The 22,500-nt window shown below is 43.0% G+C and overlaps 1 long non-coding RNA gene across 4 annotated transcripts in view; it reads left to right on the top strand.

Annotated features, from left to right (window-relative positions):
- The window catches only part of LOC147015758 (uncharacterized), a 153,465-nt gene that overhangs the window by 67,434 nt on the left and 63,531 nt on the right, over positions 1-22,500 (top strand). For 2 of the 4 annotated variants that reach the window (XR_015049828.1, XR_015049829.1), the window contains 4 exons: positions 3,312-3,444; positions 4,392-4,664; positions 17,996-18,107; positions 18,981-19,093. This is a non-coding gene — a long non-coding RNA (uncharacterized LOC147015758). The remainder of the gene's footprint in view (positions 1-3,311; positions 3,445-4,391; positions 4,665-17,995; positions 18,108-18,980; positions 19,094-22,500) is intronic. The other 2 variants (XR_015049831.1, XR_015049830.1) reach the window with 1 other exon arrangement.

Genomic DNA, 22,500 nt, shown 5'->3' with positions numbered 1-22,500 from the left:
ACTGCGGTTGAGAGGGGAGGATTGTGTGAGGAGGGATATCCATAAGTTTGGGGTGGTTGGAGAGTGGAGGGAGTTGACTCTGGACAGATGGAGGTGGAGGAGTATCATGGCCAGGCAGGGCAAAGACTTGGTGCCATCGGACCTCACCCCTTATAAAGGGAAAAGGAGGAAAGCAACAACATTTTGCAATATGAAAGATGTTTATGGACAATGACTAAGGTGTGTTTGGGGTTATTAACATATTATTTACTTGAATAATTTCGGAGTAATGTCGGATGTTACAATGGCAAAAGTAGTGGTGGGCAATATTTGGAGGAAGGCAACAAAAGGCAAAGGAAGTTTTGAAGAGAGAAATAATACAAGGGGATAAGGGACACAACTTAGATATTCTGATCAATAGGCCAAATAAGAAACCAATTTTTTTTTACTGAATCAAGGTAGGTGAAGGTGGTAAATAATTTAAATTCCCCCACCACATATTCAACTTCATATTTCAATCCATCCATTGGGACCACACTCTGTGCAGAGCATTGGTGCTGTCGAAGCAGTCTCCTGAGCGATTGCGCACAATCCTGGAAGGTTCACCACTCCAACACAGGATACCAGCAAGCTGGTACTCTTTTTGCCAACCTCAGAAGGATGACAGTCAGTGTCAACCCCACCAGGTATTAATTCAACAGTCAAGCAGGATTTGAACTCAGGATCCTAGGATCCCAGGCCCACCACCCTAACCATTGAGCCAATACCAAACATGACTTCACATTTCAATCCTCTGAGAAAGTTCTCACAATTTGTGTAGTAAATGAGAAAATCAAAATCCTCCATTAAATATTTAGCAATGTTTCCAGTCGACTTCCATAAATACAAAGTGGAATAGAAATACCAACTTAATTGGAGGCATGACGTTAACAAAATAAGTTCACAATCCATCTTTCAAAATACTATTGTCTGAAAACCTTGTAAACGTGGTGGTGTTATGAGATGTCACAATCCTGAAAAGTTACCTATATTGTGGATACAACCACCTTAACACCTAAATGCATTTTTTTCCCCCACGTTTTCAATCCGGCATTCCCAGAGATCTTTGGCATTAATGTTTGAAAGGTTCTGCTCATATGAATGTGTGCTGCGACCTTCTTGGCAGTATTTGGGCACTGAAAACCTGCTGAGTGGCTATTTTCTGGTCGCACCTCTGACCTTACGTCGAGGCGTGCGCCTGATCGCTTATGGCAGGCGCTGACCTGCCACTGAGTTCAGAGCTGTGGGCCACGGCAGTGAAAAATAGCCAGGATGTCTGTCAGCATGCATGCGGTGCTCGGTGGCAGAAATGAGTTTAGGGGAAGGGAAAGCAGGGGTGGAAGAAGAGTGGGAGAGTGGATGTTGTAATGCAATAACCCAAAACAAAGTAGGTAAGGGATGAAGTTAGCAGAAGGGCATTTCTGTTCAGCTAATAGAACTTAATGGTACTGAATGACTATGTTTGGTTCGGTAGCTGCAGGAATCCCATATTGCAATCATCCTTCAAGGGACTTCTTATTTGTTTCGTGTGTGACCAAACGCTGGACGGAGGAGGTTCACTTCCAATATTTTACCTCACCAAGCCAAATCCCCCTTGTCTCCGCACATATTTGCCTTGAAAATCCGGGCAGGTCTGGATGACCGACGGTACACAACGCGCAAATACCCCAGGCATTGTACAAAGGAGAGACCGAGGAAGGTCTCCGAGGCTCAGAGCGGCCTGACCTTCCCGATGTACCTTCCTCGTGCCCCATGATTGCTTATCACATGGTTCTGACAAGTGTTTGCTGGTGCCCCTAATCCACGCTTATGTAGAACACGAGGATAATCGAATCCGCGTGCCACGTGGCCCTTTAACATTAAGCAGCTGTTCCGCTCGGCCTAACGCAATAACCGCTTATGAGTCTCTTTATCTTCCTCTCTCATACCCCCGATAGGCTTTTATGTCTCTTCATAAAACACGGCATTCAAGGAGCAATGGGCAAATCAAGCGTGAAGTCAATAACGCGAAGGATATTAGTTCACGCTGAATAAGTCATCACAGTCCCAGTAAAGCATACCCCCCACCTCCCATTTACACTGTGCTATTTCACCGCAATAAGATTCGACTTATGAATTTCAATAAGAAGTGTGTTTATCATGTGTATGCGGGGCTCGGTGATGCAATCAGTAGGCCATACAATGGGAGTAATTTAATTTGAGGCGGAACTGACAGGCGTAATTGTCTGTCCTTATTAATAATGGAGCCAAATAAAAGCGCCGCTCAGCCAGCGAGGGCGTTGTGGTCGAAACAATGGCACGCACCACAAAGCGGGTGAAAAATGATTATTATGGAGAAGTATTGTTGGTGAGTAAACTAGTATATATTTTTTTTTCTGTTTTTAAAAAGAACATCTCACTCCAGACAGGAAGGACATCTGTTAAAGAAACACAATTATTTATCTGAAGTGGTCCGATTTGTGATATCTGTTTTGCACTTTGCGTATCATGGTTGGATGTCTGCGTATATCTCGTTCTTTAATACGAGTGTAGTTAAAGGTTGATATTGACTTCTTTTTTTTTTAATTCAAGAAAAATATAAAGGTATAGAAATCACACACGCGCACATGCACACGCACACGCACACACAATCAGTGGCATATCTAAGGGTAATCGTTGAAAATAAGCACGTCATGCTCACGTATGACTTGATGATCCCATCGAGTAAGAACACAGAAAACAAAGCCTTGTGACCAGACATCGTTCTCAGGAACAAAAAGGAAAAGACAGCATTTCTATTTGAGATATCAGTTCCCAGCGATTTTGGCTTAAATAATGCAGAAATCAAGAAAATGACCAAATGCCAGGACCTCCAAAAACAGATCAAGAGATCTTGGAAGATGAAGAGCCTCAAAATTGCACCAGTGATAATTGTAGCATCAGGAATGGTAAAGAACCTCACTGAGATTCTTTAAACCATCCCTGGGAAGATTACTACAAACAAACTACAATTGGAGGCAGTCTGGGTTTCGGTGACTATCCTGAAAAGAGCCCTCGTCGCAAAACTCTGAAAACAACAAAAGTTGATCAGCGTGGTCCATGAACTGTGATCCATTGCCGATGCAAAGGTGGACACTTTGAGTTCTGGGAGGACTTTGTTCCATCTCCTCAAACCCACAAATGGAGATAACCAACGACACACACACACACACACACACACACACACACACACACACACACACACACAGTAATTATCCCAACAGTGTGGGAACACCTTGATGGATAACATCCACATCTTTATCATGTGTCTGCAGATGTTCCTTGAGTTATGTTCAGACATGAAAATGACAAGGTGACAAGTCTGGACTCTGTATGGGAGATGATTTAGAACTTCCCAGGCCAACTCTGCTTGAGAACCCAGGTCCTTTGAGGTGTGCTGGAATAGAGGTATTTTGCAAACCATAATTCACTTAAATTTCTTTGTCCAGATTGAATTTCTCATGAAGGGAATCTTTGTCTCCGCACTTACAACACTGACATCTAAATCTTCTGCAATTTCACGTCAAGTAAATTGGACATGCATTCTCCCAAATTACCTGTTCAACACCTTCAACATTTACTTGAGTGACGGCAGTTGGTTGCATCTGAGAATGCACGAGATCAATCACAAAGTCACTGCAATTTTAGAACTTACTTTGCCATTTCAAATCAACTCCATGAAAGACATGCATCAGTAAATTGTGTGCAGTATCTTGTAAATTTCAGCTATTTTAATTCTCCTTCACAAGTAACTTGATGATACATCTGTTTCACAGCACATGATTATGTTGATACCATATTGGTTTTACCCAGCAAGATATCACTTCTTGGATAAGTTTCATAATATATCGTGCAAATGTTTTGTGTGAAATGGTGATTTTTAACGTTTTTAGAGAAGTGTCATGTTTGTTTGACTTTTATGCAATCCTGAATTGCTGGATGGAATGAGTCGAAAACTGTTTGTTGGATATGGGGTATGCACGGGAAGGTTTTAGTTGGAAAAAAAAAAATCACCCTTTGGGTTCCCGGTAGAGCGGCGGCACAAAATCTCTATGTGAATGTGTATCGTATAGTGCCACTCCTGGTTATTGTTGGTATTGCAACTCTTAATAAAATACTCTAATTATCCACATGAAAACCATATACTGTACATGAAATAATTGGAGGAATTATCATACAGTTTTTTTGTTTTACTTCTATGCACTTCTGAACAAAGAGATGGAATGAGTTTAAAATGGATGGTTGTATTAGGGGTGTTGGCTTTAGGGGCTAAATATATTAATTAGCCTCCAGGGTTTGGGGTAGGGTAAGCATCCCAATGACCGTTTTTACAGCCATTTTTCCCTGCTGTGCAGGGGTTTGGCTTTTTCTTCAGGCAATGTTTTATGGCCGAATGCCCTTCCTGACGCCAACCCTGGTCGCCTCCTACGACACACAGGGATATGGTACACCTATTCTAACCGTGGCATACACCGGGACCAGTACACTGGCACTCATTTCGCCGACCTCGGAAGGATGACAGGCTGAGTCAACCCCCTGGTGTTAATTCAGCAGCCAACGGGGCTTGAACTCAGGACCCTTGGATCCCAAGCCGCCACCCTAACCACTAAGCCAACACCAGGCTCAGGGTAAGCATCCCAATGAACTGTGTAAATGTATATCGTATGACGGAGTGAGTATTGAAAGTCATCACCGGAGAAAACTGGAGAGGTGGAGGAATTATCATTTGTGTGTTTGTTTGATTGCCGTGCATTCCTCAACCACTGGACAGGAGTTCAAAACTGGTGGTTATACTCAAAGGGTGCATGAGAAGGTTTTTTATATATACAATATGAGGCTCAAGGAGGGGAGGACACAGGGGGTAAACAAGATGTAGCCACACATTCTCAGGAAGGAAGAACTGGAAACTTGGAAAGAGATGGGATTGGAAGTGGCGGGTGGGGGGTTATAGGGGTAGAAAAGATCTTTGTTGTGGACGGAGGAAGATTTGAGATGTATCTCTTGGTGGAGGGATGTCTTGAAGCCCTGGAAGGAAGAATGAGATTGAAGAGACTGGGAAGTTGGTTCCACAGGCAGGAAAAAAGAGGAACAGATGAGTGTAGGTGAGAAGTTAATCTGTATTTTAAGTATTTCACCAGAGGGGGATTACTGGCAGACCATGTGCACCCAATGTAATCCTGGGCAGTGTGGTAGGGGACATAGCACGGAAATAGCAGAGGGTGCTGCGATACCAGAAAGAAGACAGAGGGACCATTGACCTGTCTGTAATATGAAAGAGATCGGCCCAGAGACGCAGCTTCATTGTAGGAGATACCAATGACCTTGATGGCCTTTGTTTCCATGGCGTCAAGCTGAACAACATGTGAGGAGTGGAGAGCTGAACAGCGTGTGAGGAGTGGAGAGCTGAACAGCATGTGAGGAGTGGAGAGCTGAACAGCGTGTGAGGAGTGGAGAGCTGAACAGCGTGTGAGGAGTGGAGAGCTGAACAGCGTGTGAGGAGTGGAGAGCTGAACAGCGTGTGAGGAGTGGAGAGCTGAACAGCGTGTGAGGAGTGGAGAGCTGAACAGCGTGTGAGGAGTGGAGAGCTGAACAGCGTGTGAGGAGTGGAGAGCTTAACAGCGTGTTAGAGTGGAGAGCTTAACAGCGTGTGAGGAGTGGAGAGCTGAACAGCGTGTGAGGAGTGGAGAGCTGAACAGCGTGTGAGGAGTGGAGAGCTGAACAGTGTGTGAGGAGTGGAGAGCTTAACAGCATGTGAGTAGTGGAGAGCTGAACAGCATGTGAGGAGTGGAGAGCTGAACAGCATGTGAGGAGTGGAGAGCTGAACAGCATGTGAGGAGTGGAGAGCTGAACAGCGTGTGAGGAGTGGAGAGCTGAACAGCGTGTGAGGAGTGGAGAGCTGAAGAGTGTGTGAGGAGTGGAGAGCTTAACAGCATGTGAGTAGTGGAGAGCTGAACAGCATGTGAGGAGTGGAGAGCTGAACAGCATGTGAGGAGTGGAGAGCTGAACAGCGTGTGTGGAGTGGAGAGCTGAACAGCGTGTGTGGAGTGGAGAGCTGAACAGCGTGTGAGGAGTGGAGAGCTTAACAGTGTGTGAGTAGTGGAGAGCTGAACAGCATGTGAGGAGTGGAGAGCTGATCAGCGTGTGTGGAGTGGAGAGCTGAACAGCATGTGAAGAGTGGAGAGCTAAACATTGTGTGAGTGAGTGAATGAGTGGAGAGCAGAGTGTGCCCAGAGAGAGCCCAGAGTGGAGAGCAGTACTCCATCAAACTGCTTATGGTGGCCTGGAAGGTGGATAAGATTTCAGATGTGCCAATAATTTTTTATGTGAAGAAGATGCCCAGTCGACAACTGGCTTTGGATACCAACTTCGAGATATGGTTTGCCCAAGAAAGCTCATTCCTGAAAATGAGGCCCAATATTTTGAGTGAATGAACTTTTTCAAGATGATTGTTAGGAAGCTAGATTGGAGGGTTTGCCAGCCGGTCCTTGTGGAGAGGCACAGTGAGAACGTGAGGACCTTCTGGTGAACCCTCCCATTTCAGTTGGTAAAATAAAATTCATAGTCCCAGGGGTTCTGTGGAGGTTGGGGGCATTACCCAATTTTCTCGATGCAGCTTCCTGGTAGAAGCAGGTATCACAAGTCATAATATAAAATACACCACATAGACATCATGAAAGTTGTGGAATTAACCTTCCATAAGTTTTCTGCAATAAGTACTTCACGTGAACCTTGAACCGCTCTTGTCGTCAAACCCAAAACACCGAGCAAGAGACTGACAGTTGGTGGAAGATTTGTTTGTTTCCAAAGAAAAATAAAAGTTGAATACAATACAAACAGAGAATTAACAAGGCAAGTAAGCAAATTAAAAATCAGCATCTTAGTAGAAAAACAACTTGCATGCACTCAAAGCTTTCCTGAACCACTGCATAACATAAAATAACTAAATCATAAGCAAAACACAACTAGAAAATACCTTAATACTCAACACCTGAACAGCAACCCTCCCCCCCCCCCAAAAAAAAAAAAACTGGAGAGGGGACAGGATAAGGTGAAAGGAAAGAAATCCGCAGCAGCGATAATTCCATGTCCACGTACGGGAATAAAACGGGATGGTTCATTGAGATTTAATTCTTAGTTCCTCATTGGCTGCAGCTCCCCAGACACAAATGAGAATTGGCAAAGAGTCAGGCAATGACAGACGGGTCAGAAATGCTGCACATACTGATATCCAGCATCCCTGCACCCAGAACTAAATGGATGAGGCTCTCCACCTTGCATTTCTCCGGATGCCTTGGGGATTAGACCACGACCTTTGGCTAAAGCAGGCGCACCAGAGAGCAGAGCTTTTGTTTAGGATGATGTGCAAGGGAGATTACTTAGCACCAATAAATGCCGTCCTCTATCTATTCAGGCTGAGCCATCTCCAGGGTAAAAAACACAAAAAAAAAAAAAGAAGAAGAAAGCAGCCGATCATAATGGCCCTGGCCAGCCGTACAGATGGTAAGAAATGAATAAAGCAGGACAATGTTGAAAATAAACTGCCAACCCCCAAGCAATGATGCCAAACCAGCAGAACGCGTCACTACTTGTTGGTGTCCATTGTTTTGGCGGGAGGGTGATAGACGACAAGCGATCTGTGCGGACCACTGGCGCAAAAAAGGCTATCCTTGGCATGGCTTATACTTTATTAGTGAGCTTCTCAAGGGGGATGTAACACATTGTTTGTAACACTCCAAAGGGGAACACATTTTCCCAACCATCTCTCTTTAGGATTTGTCTTATCATCTGGTTCATTCGTTCACATTTGTGGATAACTTGCTGTGATACATTGATTGTGTAAAATGCAAATAATAGGCAAGTTATCACCAACACACTGAACACCACTCATTCTGCTGATGTGAAGTCTAATTCCACTTCTGTCGCTGTATTCTCACCTGTAACAATTATATTTTGACAACCATTTATGCAACTGCCAGGCCTCGAGGACCTCGTTTGTATTTTTTGGCTTTTTTTATGACACGTGACTCAAGTTGAGACTCGCAAGGCTGAAGACTCAACAGCTGGACTCAGTACTGGAGCCTTTAAACTTATCAAGTCTTTCAACTTGCAACTTTGGTCGATTGAGTCATTTTGCAGTCGTTGTAAGTACGGGACTTTCGAAATGACATGATCTGCCCCCAGAATGGTCAGTGCGCACGCACAGAAACCACATCGAAATAGCAATCTTCAGGCATGTGAAATGCTATCGTGCGTGTGCGGTAAGGATTGTTCCATAAAATGGCTCAGTAAGCTTCTAAAAGAAGCCGAAAATAGTTGGAAAAGGACCTGAGAGAAAACTGGGGTGTGCCTCTGCACAATGATCGGGTTGGAGGGAGATGCCTTATCTGGTTTTGGAGATTCTCAATATGATGGGAAGGTCATATCTGGGGTTTGCGTATTCACGGGGTAAGTTTCCTTTGTTTTCAATTCTCACTTTTGGTTCAAGTTTCCATGAGTTTTCTATAACTGGGATATTGAAATGTTTGCAGATCTGCCAGTGGATTACTCTACATACCATGTTGTATCTCTGTGCACAGCTGTTCTAAAACGAGTTTTTTTTTCATCCCGAGAGGAGGTGGCTTGTGATTTCTGTTTCTACCTTGCGGAACCTACCTGTTTGATTGACTCGGTCCCACCATTTTCTTGAAGCCATTTGTACTGTATAGTGTCCTTGGTCTTGGGCATCTATAATACAAAAGGAGCTTGGTCTCGGCATGCCTATGTCCGTCCCTGAGTCTGGCCGTCCCTGCCTGCGTGTGTATGGCAACAATGGTCCTATATGGGATAAAACTAATCAAGCCCAATCTGCAAACAGTATGATATAGTTGAGTAAGGTGAGGATAGATGGGCCGGTTTCAATTTACATGAAAACAAAGTCTCTTCGCCCTTCATTATGTTCTTCACTTATAACAATGGTGAGTCTCAATCAATCTCGTTTCTCATCTCAATTACATTCAGAAAACACTTACTATATTCAATACTTTTTTTCAACATTTCCATTTTATTCATATAACAGTAATATAACCCTATCAAACAGTATTTCTGATCATACACCGCCTTTCGCAATATACTTGCAACACAGGTGAGAAAAGGATGAGAAAAATACAGCTGATGTTTAAGTAATTTATTTACACGATTTTTAAAGGGTAAAAGTTAATTTTTCCATTTCTGGATACAAGAATTATTTAATTTTCAAAGTGATTCTTCACCATTAAGAGATCGGCCCAAAAACGATATAGAGCGTGATATTTCAAAAATATATTGGGCCCGATATGTTCTCATGGATCAGGCATTGCGTGGCGGAGGAATGCGCTCTACCGATGCCCTTCTAGTTCATTGCTGTTTTGGTTTCACGTGTGACATTTTCTGCTCACACCTGACATTGTTAGGTTTTTTTTGCCAGGTGGGTTATAAGTACCTTTTCTGGTTTGTTGTCCTCGTGATTGTATACAAATTGGATTCTGTGGTCTGTTGAACTTTTCACGTACTCAGGAAATCCTACAGTTGTCATTCTGCACATTTCGTTGAGCTCCATCAGGCCGCTACCTCCTCGTCTCGGCAGGTACATTCTCGAGATGCATTGAGTTTTGTTGAACATTTTGTGGATCGTGAGTAGTTTCCTGTTTTTTTTTTTGATATCTCGCTTATTGATTACCGTTTGTGGCCAGTTTATTATTCCACAGCTGTATTGGAATACTCGGATTGCTAGTTTGTTAATGGCTTTCATTTTGTTTCTCAGAGTGAGATATGTTTTCAGGATCAGCCTCCTTCTATGCAGGTTATTCCTTGGCAATTGTTTTGCGCATTTGTTTGTGACTTATTGTCGCTTTCTTCGACTCCAAAGTATTTGTATGATGCTTCATTTTCTCGTTCCTCTGTTGTTGTATTTCGGTCGATTTTTATGTTGTCCGTTTTTGTTGGTCTACCTTGAATGAATGTGCACTTGGAACATTTATCTCGTCCAAATTCCATTTGAATGTCATCGGAGTACCATTTCACCAATTTCAGTTCGGCCAATTTTATGTCATTTGGTGAGAAGGGATATAATAGATATCGTATGTCACCTTTCTTATTTCTTTGAATGCACTCTTATTGGACGTTAGGGTGTATGCATGTCCTTGCTCATTAATGAGGTCGCTCAGTGGATCCAGGGCCAGGAAAAATAGGAGTGGTGAACGGCTGTCACCCTGGAAGATCCCGCGACGTATTGTTATGGATTCACCACTGGTAAGAATCACGAGGGTAGTTCTCAAATCCACTATCCGGCCGACGAACTGTGGATAATTCTGTGGTGCAGAGGGTTGCTGAGCAACCATGGACACTGTCTAAGATGGTTAATTCAGGCAGGGTCCAGCACTGAATCTGCTTTACCTTTCCGGCGAATTAAACCCCCCCAGATAGAGTACCGTTGCTCTCAACATCACACTGTGGTTAACAAACGACTGAGCGGTACTGTAAGTGGACACATTGGCTGACAACTACCCATAACAGAACGGCGGGGGTGAAGACCCTGTTGCAACACACACACACACACACACACACACACACACACACACACACACACACACACACACACACACACACACACACACACACACACACACACACACACACACACACACACACACACACACACACACACACACACACACACACACACACACTATGTCAAACCAATGAAAGCTGACAACCGGACAGTTAGGAAACAGTTTGGATTGAGTTAACAAAAGGCACGGATAAACAAGGCAGTGTCACAAAAAAGAAATCCTTACCCCGAGCACATAAACCCATTCTTATTCAGTCACTTATCATAGGTCTACAAACACGTACCTCAGTAATACCAGGAAACAAGGTAAGGAAGACGGATAGAGAGAGAAGAGAGAAAAGTACGAAGCGTGTTGTTAGCCTCTCGCTCACTGTACGTAAGCCGGCAGGCTCATGTTGGTCCCATAAAAAGAGGGAGGGGAGAGTAGGTGGTGTGATGTGATGTGTGGGGAGAGGTGCAGAGGGTGACTGTGTGGGGCTTGGAGTAAATAGCATGAGGTGTGACAGTCAGTTAGCCCTGTACAGGACAATCGGTGCTCGTTGATAGCTCAGTGCGTCCAAAGGGAATGAAGTCGAGTTGAGATTGCAAGAGACATATAGTGTGAGTCAGTGTTTATGTGGCCAACACGTCCGGGAATTCTCCGCGAGCTGGGTCTGTTCGCCTGTACGGAACCTCATCCACTCATGGTCATTCACCAGCAATTTACTGCGCTGGGATCACCAGCTCATCCTCGCAGGTCACCATTCTGTTTGTGTAGATCTCCAGACATGTCGGCTTCGTTCTGTGCTCCGGTCTTGGTTTTTATATCCTGTCGAGGAAGTGTGATGTTGTGGATGTGCCGTTTCCTTTGTGCTGGCAAGCACTGAGGCATTGCCATGATTCCGCCTTCGCAATCGCTGCTAGAGCCAGCAGGGTGTTACCTTCCTATTGGAGCACCATATCTCCGAACAACGTCCGTTGGCTGCGCTCTGGTTCTGCAGCGTGTTGATGTCTCTTCTGGCTGGTGTTGAGCGGATTCGGACAAAAATTATGGATGGATTTGGACAAAATTTGGTGCACAGGTTGGGTGTGTGACAAGGAAGAATTTATTCAACTTTGGTGAAAATCCAGATGCAGATCCGAAAATTTTAAAGTGATTCTTCACCATTGAGTGATAAGGCGAAAAACAACATATAACACGATATCTCAAAAAGTAATGGATCGATTCGGACGAAACGCGGTAGAAACTTGGTTCTAGTTACCCTCTGTCATCTTGCTCTTCCACGAGCCTCGATCATATTTATATATGTATATATATATTTATATATATGTATGTATATACATATAAATAAACAAATAACAGAGTAAGAATGGAGGAAGGGCACAGAGGACATGGGAGGGAGCAGAGGTGGTAACAGGGGGAAGTGTTGGAGTACAATATAAATACTCTGTGGATTAATAAATGATGTGGCTTGAGACTCAAAACGACTCGAGACTCAAAACGACTCGAGACTCAACCCTTATTGGGACCTGTATTCGAGACTCGACTTCCAAATGGCTCGGAGGTAGCAAGCTTTCCTTTGAATTGTCCTCTCTTGGTTTGATTGAACATTTAATGTGATCCGAGTATCAGTGTGATTCTTTGCAAGAACGGCATTGCATTGCATTGTATGTTATAGAGTACACCATCCTTGGGAAGAGACTTTGTACGCAATAAAACTTTCAGCTCTGACACCAGACTTGTTTGTGACTGCACCAGACTACTCGGAGTCTGAGAGGTTGGTGGTTCGAATTCGAACATTGGCTGTCATACCAAAGACTTTAATAAATGGTACGTGCTGTTTCCTTGTTTGACATGTCATATTTATAAATGATGGGGAATGGACAAACAACCATAGGTTGCTAATAATAGTGCAGACATTGATGGGCTCGATGGCCTCCTGCGTCAATGTTTCTTGCAAGCGAACTCATATTATTATTATTATTATTATTATTATTATTATTATTATTATTATTAACGTCTCGTAACATTTATTATACATTAAAGATTCCTCGTTGCATATTCTTATATTAAGAGTCTGCCATTTTTTGCCGGCAATCTGGGCAAGTTCTAAATTCCTGGCTTGACCATCACTGGGAAGGTAATGGTAAATTGGCGAGCATAACTCCTGCCTAGAAACTCCTGAAGCAGATGCTAGGAAGGGAGATTGACATCAGTCGACAAGACTGAACTGAACTCCTTGATGGATTGGTTTGTGCGAGAATTGGTAAAACCTCTTTGGCTACACACCGTTTGGGCATTACTAAGTCAAGGTCATTCATGCCTAAAGTGCAGCAATGACCTTGTAAAACTATCTTCCTTTGCCCTTTGGCCAACTGTTTTGACAAAGCTCCATGGTTTTTCTTTTGTACAGTACCTCGAGTAATACGACTGCACATCAAATTCCTCCCACCACCTTCAGCATTCAAGAATGATTGTTAATGGAAACTTTTACAATCCCACGTGACCTTCTCCCCACTGCCCTTTTAGAAGGTCTTCTGCTCACAGATGTTGCCTTTTGGCAGAATAGGCTAAAACCAGGGCTTGAATTACTTCAGTCTTACATCAACTGTTTTGTTTAGCTGGCAGAGCCTTCAGGCAGAAATAGCTGTTTCAATTGGTGCTTAAGCCCTAACCATCATTTTGTTCCACCTGGTATTTTGTGCGTGGCAAAGACATTGTTACCTGCATCACCGAATGTGGACGAGTTGTTTTCTTTTCACACCTGTCTTTGTGTTTGTCTGAGCAGGATATCTGCAAAAGTTGTGGATGGATTTGGACGAAATTTGGAGGACAGGTTGGGTGTGCGACGAGGACGAATTTATTCGATTTTAGTGAAGATCTAAAAACTGGACCCGGATATGAGAAGTTTTTCACTGATTCTTCATTTTTAAGCAATTATGGCTTTAAAGGATATATCCAAAAGTTATTGATGGATTTGGATGAAACTAGGTGGATGAGTTGTGTCGGTGACAAGAACAAGCCAATTAGATTTTGGTTTGGGTCCGGATTCAGATCTGCTCAATTGGTGGGATACAAACCGTAAACTGTTCAGCCCTCTAGGTATGCGCTCTACTGAGTGTCGTTCTAGTTATTGTTTTTACATTGTGAACCATTTAATAGCGTGTAATGATGTTAACCGTGCCTTTCATTTCCTCTGAGCAAAACGAGCTTTTTGAATAAACGGTGAAATTATCATGCAATTCAGAGGCATGGTCTCACTACCTGGCAGGACAATTATTGTTGGGACTTTTAATGTTACATTTTTTTGTGAATCCAATCAGAGGCCTTTCCACATATTACGTTTGCCAAAAGTAAAAATAGGGGTTAGGTTTGGAGGTAGGTGGAAACTGAAAAGGAAGAGGGGAGAGAGTGTAGATGACATTGAAGTGGTCTACAGTGGCCGGCAAAAGTATTCACCCTCTCCCAATAATGCCATATTTCGATGAATTACAAATTATGTCGAAACAATTTTTACAAATGAGCTTTTTTCTTCACGAGCAGAGTAACCGCCCCATGGGCAAACTTGTTCCAAGCATGCAACAGGTTCTTCTGACACATACCTTTATTTGAGCGGCGTATAGGAAACTGACAGCTGCCTCATTGCTCCTGAAAATAAATAAAAAAAACAACCTGGGTTACATGCTTGAAGCAAAAACATGCCTACTGCTTATAATTCAAAACACCTCACTGTACAGGAAAGCGTGGGGACAGAAATACTGGATTGTAAAGGGTGGAGACTTGTATTACCTCTCCCACCTGGAGATGGTGTGACACGATACACATTTTCATGGAGAATTTGCATCTCCCTCCCTTGAATTCTCCCTCGTTTGTTGGGGCATCGTCAATGGACTGCAATCTTCAAGTCTCGCCATAAATCTTCAATTGGGTCCAAGTCAGGACTTTGACTGGGTAACTCAAGAACATTTATTTTCTTCTATTCAGCCACTCCAGTGTGGCTTGTTTTCTACTTCAGATCAATGTCCTGCTGAAATGTGAATCTCCTACCCAGTTTCAGATTCATGACTGACTCAAGCAGGTTTTCATCAAGGATTCTCCTGTACTTTGCACCGTCCATTGTCCCTTCTATCAAAACAAGCTTGCCAGTCCCTGTTTATGAAAAACAACACCTTAAAATGATGCTACCACCATCATGCTTGACCTGAGGGATGGTGTTTAATGGGTGAAGTGCAGTGTTAGGTTTGCACTGGACGTAACGCTTTGAATTTTGACAAAAAATTTTAATTTTTGTCTCGTCTGACCACAAAATTTTTCTCCACATGCCTGCAGTATCATTAAGATACTTTTTCACAAACTCCATACGAGCTTTTAGATGCGTCATTTTCAGTAATGGCTTCTTTCTTGCCACCTGTCCATGCAGGCCAGCTTTGTCAAGGGAATGGGAGATTGTTGATGGATGAACACTGACCCCCTTCTCAGACATGGAACCTTGCAGATCTTTCAAAGTCATTGTTGGATTGTTCCAAGTCATAGTGACATCCTGAACCAGTTTCTTGCTTGCCCCACTGCAGAGTTTGAATGGTTGACCTGATCTGGGTAGAGTCTGGGTGGTATGATATGTCTTCCACTTCTTAATAATGGATTTCACTGTACTCAAAAGGATAATGAGGGACTTTGAAATCTTCTTATAACCCTCTCCTGAACGGTGCTTCTCCACCACTTCATGTCTGACTTCTTTGGAAAGCTCCTTGGTCTTCATGTTTGCCTTGTTGGTTGACCAAGTGAGTTGCACCTTAAACCTCCCTAGATAAGTGGGGGAGCTTAATTGTCTTCGTTAAACCACTGATTACATCCTGGTGAAACCTATTACACTTGTTTTATAACCTTTCAAACAAATAATTTGCTCCTGAAGTGATGTCAGATTAATTAGGCAAAGGGCTTGAATACTTATTCACTTGAGAATCATCTGATTTTTCTCTGTTACTATAAATTATTCATATTTTAGCTGCATTTTTGAGCTTTATCACTTTGGAGTAGTTTGTGAAGACACTATCTATTAAGGTTGATTTGAAAGCATCATGAAATAAGCTGAGATGGCATCAAAATATGAAAACTTTTGAGGGGTGTGAATACTTTTGCAGACCACTGTATTGGGGGAATTGTGGAGGACGTAGTATTGTTTGGGGGGGGTGGGAGAGGGTGTGGTTGGTGGGAAATTATTTTGCACAAGCAGGGGTACCTGGCATTGCTCAGGAGAAAAATTGAGAGGTTGGGGGGGGGAAGAGTCGGAGAGTTTGAGGGCGGTGGGCAGAAGAAGCGCCGATGTGGGGGTGGGGGCAGTGGCTGGGCCAGGGAGGGTGGTGAGGTTGGACCAGATCAACAACCGTTGAACCCCACACTCCACAATCCCGAGGGGGTAGAAAACAGGGCTCAAACTCCAGCCATAGAGCCTTTCCACCCAAAAACAAACACCCTGGCAGTTTGCAGTCAAAATTAATTGCCAATACGATTGCTCAATACGTAAAGGAACCTCTTGAAAAGACCATAACTACAAATGAACATAACTAACCCAAACTTTCGGTAACTCCAGCCATTGTTACTGTAATTCCCTTCATCTAACTTATGGATCATAACCTTGAGTTGTTTGCACTATGAATACGTGCAAACTTTAATAACTGTGTTGTACAGTTTCACTTGCTGAACAGTGCTGTACTTGTATTCACTCCACCCACTTGTTAAAACGTTCCCTCATATTTATTTTGGTAAGTTAAGTTCGGGGTAGTTACTTTCATGACCAAAAATATTGGCATCCTTGCACTTTTTTCAAATAATGCACCATTACTTCCAGAAAATTGTTGAAATGAAAAAATATTTTGGTGTCCACAGATGTATTTCCAGCTTATTCCACACAGAAATCCTAAAATTGCACAGACAATATAATTGGCACCTTTTAGAATTTGTTAGAAATAATTACATTTCAAGCAGGTGATTCTCCATTACTTTGGAAATGAATTCACCTGGGGTGAGTTCCAGGTGCCAGCAATATAAATATCACTCATTCAACCAGTTTGAATCGAGAAAAGAAGTCATTCCAATGTTTTGTGTCACTGTGCTTACCACAATGAGCATGGACGAAAGAAAGAAAACCAGAGACTTGTCTGAGGAGGTGAGACACAAGATTGTAGCCAAGCATGGACAATCTCAAGGCTACAAGTCCATCTCCAGAGACCTTGATGTTCCTGTAACCACCATACACAATATTATCAGGAAGTTTAAGGCCCATGGGACTACAGCCAACCTCCCTGGACGTGGCCACAAGAGAAAATTTAATTGAAGATTGCAGCGAAGGATTGTTTGAATGATGGAGAAAACACCTCGATCTTCTTCCTCCTCGGCCAAACAGATTCACGCTGACCTTCAGACACAAGGTACGACAGATTCAACTCACACCATCCGTCACCAACTCAATGAAAGGGGGTTCTATGGTAGTCGACCCAGGAGAACCCCACTGCTGAGAGAGACACACACACACACACACACGAAAGCCTAACTGGTGTTTGTCAAAACACATGAACAAGCCAAAATCCTTCTTGGAGAATGTCCTGTGGACAGATGAGACCAAATTAGAGCTTTTTTGTAAAGCGCATCATCTCGATGCTTACAGAAAACAAAATGAAGCCTTCAAAGAAAAGAACACCTTCCCTACGATCAAACATGGCAGAGGTTCAGTGATGTTTTGGGGTTGCTGTGCTGCCTCTAGCACTGGGTGCCTTGAATGTGTGTTGAGCATCATGAAATCAGGAGGATTACCAAGGCATTTTGGAGCGCAATGTTCAACCCAGTGTCAAAAAGCTGGGTCTCCGTCGGAGGTCATGGGTCTTGCAGCAGGACAATGATCTCAAACACACTTCAAAAAGCACCCAGGGATGGTTCAAGAGAAAATGCTGGACTGTTGAGCATGAGAATGTGGTCAGCAATGAGCCCAGAGCTAAATCCCATTGAACACCTGTGGGGAGATCTGAAAAGAACAGTTGGGAGAAGGAACTTCAAATCTGGGAGAACTGGAGCAGTTTACACAAGAGTGGGCCAACCTGCCAGTAGAGAGGAGGAGGAAACTCATTCATGGCTATAGGAAGTGCTTGACTGCAGTTATTTTGTCCAAAGCCCAGTGTGTTCCCAAATATAATGTCGAGGGTGTTAATAATTTTGTCAATCTCATTTCTTTCTAGTTTCTGATTTAAAAGAATATATTAAGTTCAAATTCAAAAACACAGGTTCTGTAATATTAACAGTGAAATGAAGAATTCTGGAGACCAAATACTTTTGTCAATTTCAACTTATTTTTATTGATGTAAGCTTCTGCAAACCCACAGTCCCACACCTTTGTTTTCCAGAACTTTCTGCGATTGAGATCTCCAATGCTCACCTGTAAATCTCTGATACTTTGAGATTACTTGGATTTGAACTTCACCTTTGAGCAAAACAAGACAACGGAAAGGACCACAGGTATGTTGAACTATGAAATATGCAAAATGTAGGATTCTTATTGGCTGATGTTAAAGCAAGGTATTATCACATCATGTTCATACTGTGAGATATAAACCGTATATTCTGAGCAATTAATAATGCTTGATTTTTACAAGGAAAAACGAGGATAACAAGCATGCTTGATCATGCTGATGCACACTGTTCATATGAATCACTCGTTTTGTCTTATAATGATTGCATTTGTTATTTAGGAGCTCAGGCAGATTGAATGACCATATTTTCATAGAGATACTAATAAACCCACTTTATCCAACATCATAATGCGGCTTTGGCATTTAGCTCAGGGCTCTGTACTGCATTACATTTCACCTTCATGAGATGCCTGTGTTTATCTAATGGCACATTCAGCATGCGGAGAACAGCGGTGCTGGCGGTTGTATTATATTGTAATTCCGAAACAGAGAATGTTTTTGTTGAGTGTGTTGATCATGATTTGGCAACTTATTTGATTATGGGTAGTGGTAGGGTGACAGCATTGCTCAGAGGTACTGCATTTTCAACTGTCTCGTCTGGATTTGGTTCCCTATAAACTGTGGAATTGGCGCTTCGGAGACACGGTGTTGCATCAAGATGTGTGCAATTGTTTTAGCGATGTGTGTTAAGCTCAGAACCCATCTGCTAGCATTAGCTGGTAGATGCTAAATATCCCATTAGAGTGGTGTTTTTCAACAAAGAGTAGGCAAGTTATCACTGGCAGCATGGCCAAATCCTAAATTCCTGCCCAAACCAGCAGGAGGCCTCATGCCAGTCGCCATCCAGTGGTCTCTCCTCTCCTTTCCTATCATCTCATCTCCCCCCGACCCCCTTCCTGTCCTCTATCTCTTTTTCCAGGCCCCTCCTTGGGATGACCACCTCCGGAAGCCAATTATCTTGGTAGCGCAGCAACTTTTTATCCCCGATCACATGCCGATTCCGCCGAGGATCCCATGAAGCATTGCTTGACCGTAAGTGTACTGAAGACGGGAATTTTGATATTGAACAAGGTGCCAGCGATAATTTACGTAGTACTTCACAAAATATACCATCGGATTAATAATGTTCACCAGCTAATGCAAGCGGATGGGTCTCCCCACTTAATCCCCACATCCGAGGGACTGCACACTTTGCAATGGAATACCCTACCTGTGAAACACCAAGGTGACAGTTTATAGTGAATCAAACCTCGACTAGACAACTTAAAGGTGATTTTGCTCTCTTGGAGCTATCTTCCCAGCCCCTCTAATGGTAACCCTCAAGGCACTTCCAGTGTGCCAAAGGAACAGCAACCTACTGGGATATGGTATATTGTGCCGTGTACGACAGTTCCATTGTCATCCTTCAATGGACTTAGTCAGAGCAGTCTAGAAATGACACACACACACACACACACACACACACGCACACACACACACACACGTACACACACACCATACTATAATACTGGGAATATGAAGTTTAAGCGATGCATTTGAACCTAACTGTGAAGTCGGGAGTGGGGCGAAGCTGTTAGTGGAGTGTGCTTGGGAGGAGATGGGAATGGCATGGGGGAGGTGTATGGGTTGTGGGTGCTTGCCTGGTGGATATTGTAATATAATTCCATCTGTGGGCCTGCCAAGCTGTGAGTGATACCCGCAATATTTTCTGCTGATAGACTCGGACTAATGAGAGGGCCTCCGGCGATGGCGGTACTGCGGTTTATACACTTTTCTCAATAATCTGCAGAACCTGCGATTTAAACCCTCCCGGGGCTCCGGGATTCAAAACAAAACGATAGTTGGGCATATTTAGCTAGTTAAAGTAATAATTCATGTACGCTATTTTAAGTTTATGATGAAAATACCTTAGCAATAAAATTATTTTACAGCTTTTTGGGTAAATATGGGAACATTTAGTAAAAGTTAAATATAGATGTCAGCACTTCCCAGCAGAGCCTTTCGTGCAATATAAACATGGCTTATTTCAATGATGTCTTCTTTACGGTTGAAAACAACTTTATTTAGGATTATATTTCCGGAGTTCTAACAGGTGCTCAAACTTTGATTGTGATGCTATTTCGTTGGCGTAACGTCACAATCTATTTCGCTAGATTGTGACGCTTTGCAAGCGGAATTGAATTTTGCGTGCGCAACCCCAAATCTCGATATTATATGATGTGATCCAGAAAATATAAGCACCCTCTCAGCAATAACACAAATCCACGTATGATTAACAAGCAGAAGCATGATGTATGTGAGCAATGCGATCGTAACTTTTGCCCCTGAATTATTTCCTTTAATAAAATGGCCAGACATGACTGCGAATTGGTTATAACAAAAGTAGTACAGCATGATGTACCGTGGCGTTCACGGTCTGCATACTTAAATATTGCAAAATATATCTGTCAAAAAAGATTGTATTTAAATTGTACTGAAATGTATATTACAATCAAACATACACGCCATTTGTCACACGCGTAAATGTTGAGGCACTTTAAGCGATTCCAACGGTTGATGAATGTCTCTGCTTTTAAAGCACAGCATAAGCTGTTTGAAGCCCTGAAATCTCCCTCGTGAGTGTGTGTGCGGTACGCCTATGTAGGTGAACCATTTAACATCCTCTTGCTAAAGCAAGCCCTGGTTATATCATATAAAAGAAAAGTGGGCTCATTTAACTCTCCAAGGCACTTAATAACCAGTTATCACTGCTTCGCTTTCGTCGAGTTCAAGTTTGACCAAAAATAGTAAAAAAAACCTTGTGCATGTAGATGAATAAAATTGAGGGTGCTTGTTTCCCCCATATTCATACAATAATGATGAGAATTAAGCATTTGTAATTCAACATCATTGTGTGTAATCAATCATCATTGATCCGAGGACCTCAGGTCTTAAGTTCAAACCCGTTGAATTAACACCAGGTGAGTCGACTCAGCCTGTCATTCTTCCGGGGTCGGCGAAACGAGAAACCAGCTTATTGGTAACAGGGGGGCACTGCATCAGTGGCACAGTCGTTCCCCCCAGAAAACGATTCAGACAAGCAGCCACAGGCTGTGTACGAATAAATAATAGTCATTGTGTGTATATGCAGTTCAGGGTGTCTCAATAAAATATATACAGATTTTATACATCTCAAACTTCACTATCTTGTCATTCTGCACTGCCTTAGGAGTAATGACATACATGTATATGTACTGTATACCGAGTCTGGTATACATATACCAGATATACCAGACGACTCTCGGTGGTCGGTGTAATTGTTTGAGCGTCCTCTCTGAGATGGGGAGGTTGCTGGTTCAAACCCTGTCCAAGTCGCACCAAAGACTTTAAATGGTATGTGCTGCTCGGTCCTCCCTTGATCCTGAGCATTTAAAAGTATAAAGCATGGACAAACAATGCTGGGAAGGCAATGGCAAACTATCCAAGACAATCCTTGCCAAGAAGCTGCTTTGGCACAACCAATGCACTGTGAGGCGAATGGTACATGAACAATCTTTTTCACTTTTTCGCTGCTGTGGCGACCCAAATGCATGCCCCATCACAAATATTGTCATGCAAATCTTGCACACAAACAGTCTGAGCATTTAAATTACGTGTGTGTGTGTGTGTGTGTGTGTGTGTGTGTGTGTGTGTGTGTGTGTGTGTGTGTGTGTGTGTGTGTGTGTGCGTACGCGTGTCACATCACCCATTGGTTGGAGAGTACATCATGTACTGTATCAACTAAAGGAGTGATGCCTGCACCATCAATGATTGTGCTTTAAAAGCCATGTACCACACGAGAAGCAACGACAGAGCATTGCAGACGAACAAACCTAACATGACTGGTTATGCCTGCTTGGCATGGTCAGGCATCTCATCTGACACTATTTACTAATCACCCTTTAATTGCTATGGTGAGACATATTTTGCCCAGTCACGGCCATGACCATAAAAAACTTAACAGAAATGTTATGCCTGCCGTGCAAACACAATGCTTGCGTCAGCATAAGCAGTCAATGAGTTAGCTTGCAAAGGCACTTGGAAATAGTTACGCAAATTTAATAATGACTTACATGTGCATCACTGAATGTGAGAACAGCATGCCATGCACTCAGTGCCCCTACCCAAGGACGGATATCTGCTGTGTCGATGATTGGGACTTAAAAGCCCGATGCCAACAAGGCAAGAGGGCAGCAGTGAACCAAACATGAATGTGTTTCTACCATTTGGGTGTCATCAGCACGTTGTGAATATTCCCATCCCATGACCCCTCACCCATAACCACAATGGCCTGATAAGTAAACTTATCTGAGACTTTATTTACAAATCACCTTTTATTTTTTTTTTTTAATTTTTGGTATTTCATCCTCTCCATGCAGACTTTGGCCAGAAGAAGTCCTTGTGGAGAGAGTAAAACTACC

This window comes from Eptatretus burgeri, chromosome 12, assembly GCF_056783735.1.
Source record: "Eptatretus burgeri isolate ZD-2024b chromosome 12, Ebu_testis_v1, whole genome shotgun sequence".
Lineage (NCBI taxonomy): Eukaryota > Metazoa > Chordata > Myxini > Myxiniformes > Myxinidae > Eptatretus > Eptatretus burgeri.
This window is presented reverse-complemented; position numbering and strand designations above follow the sequence as displayed.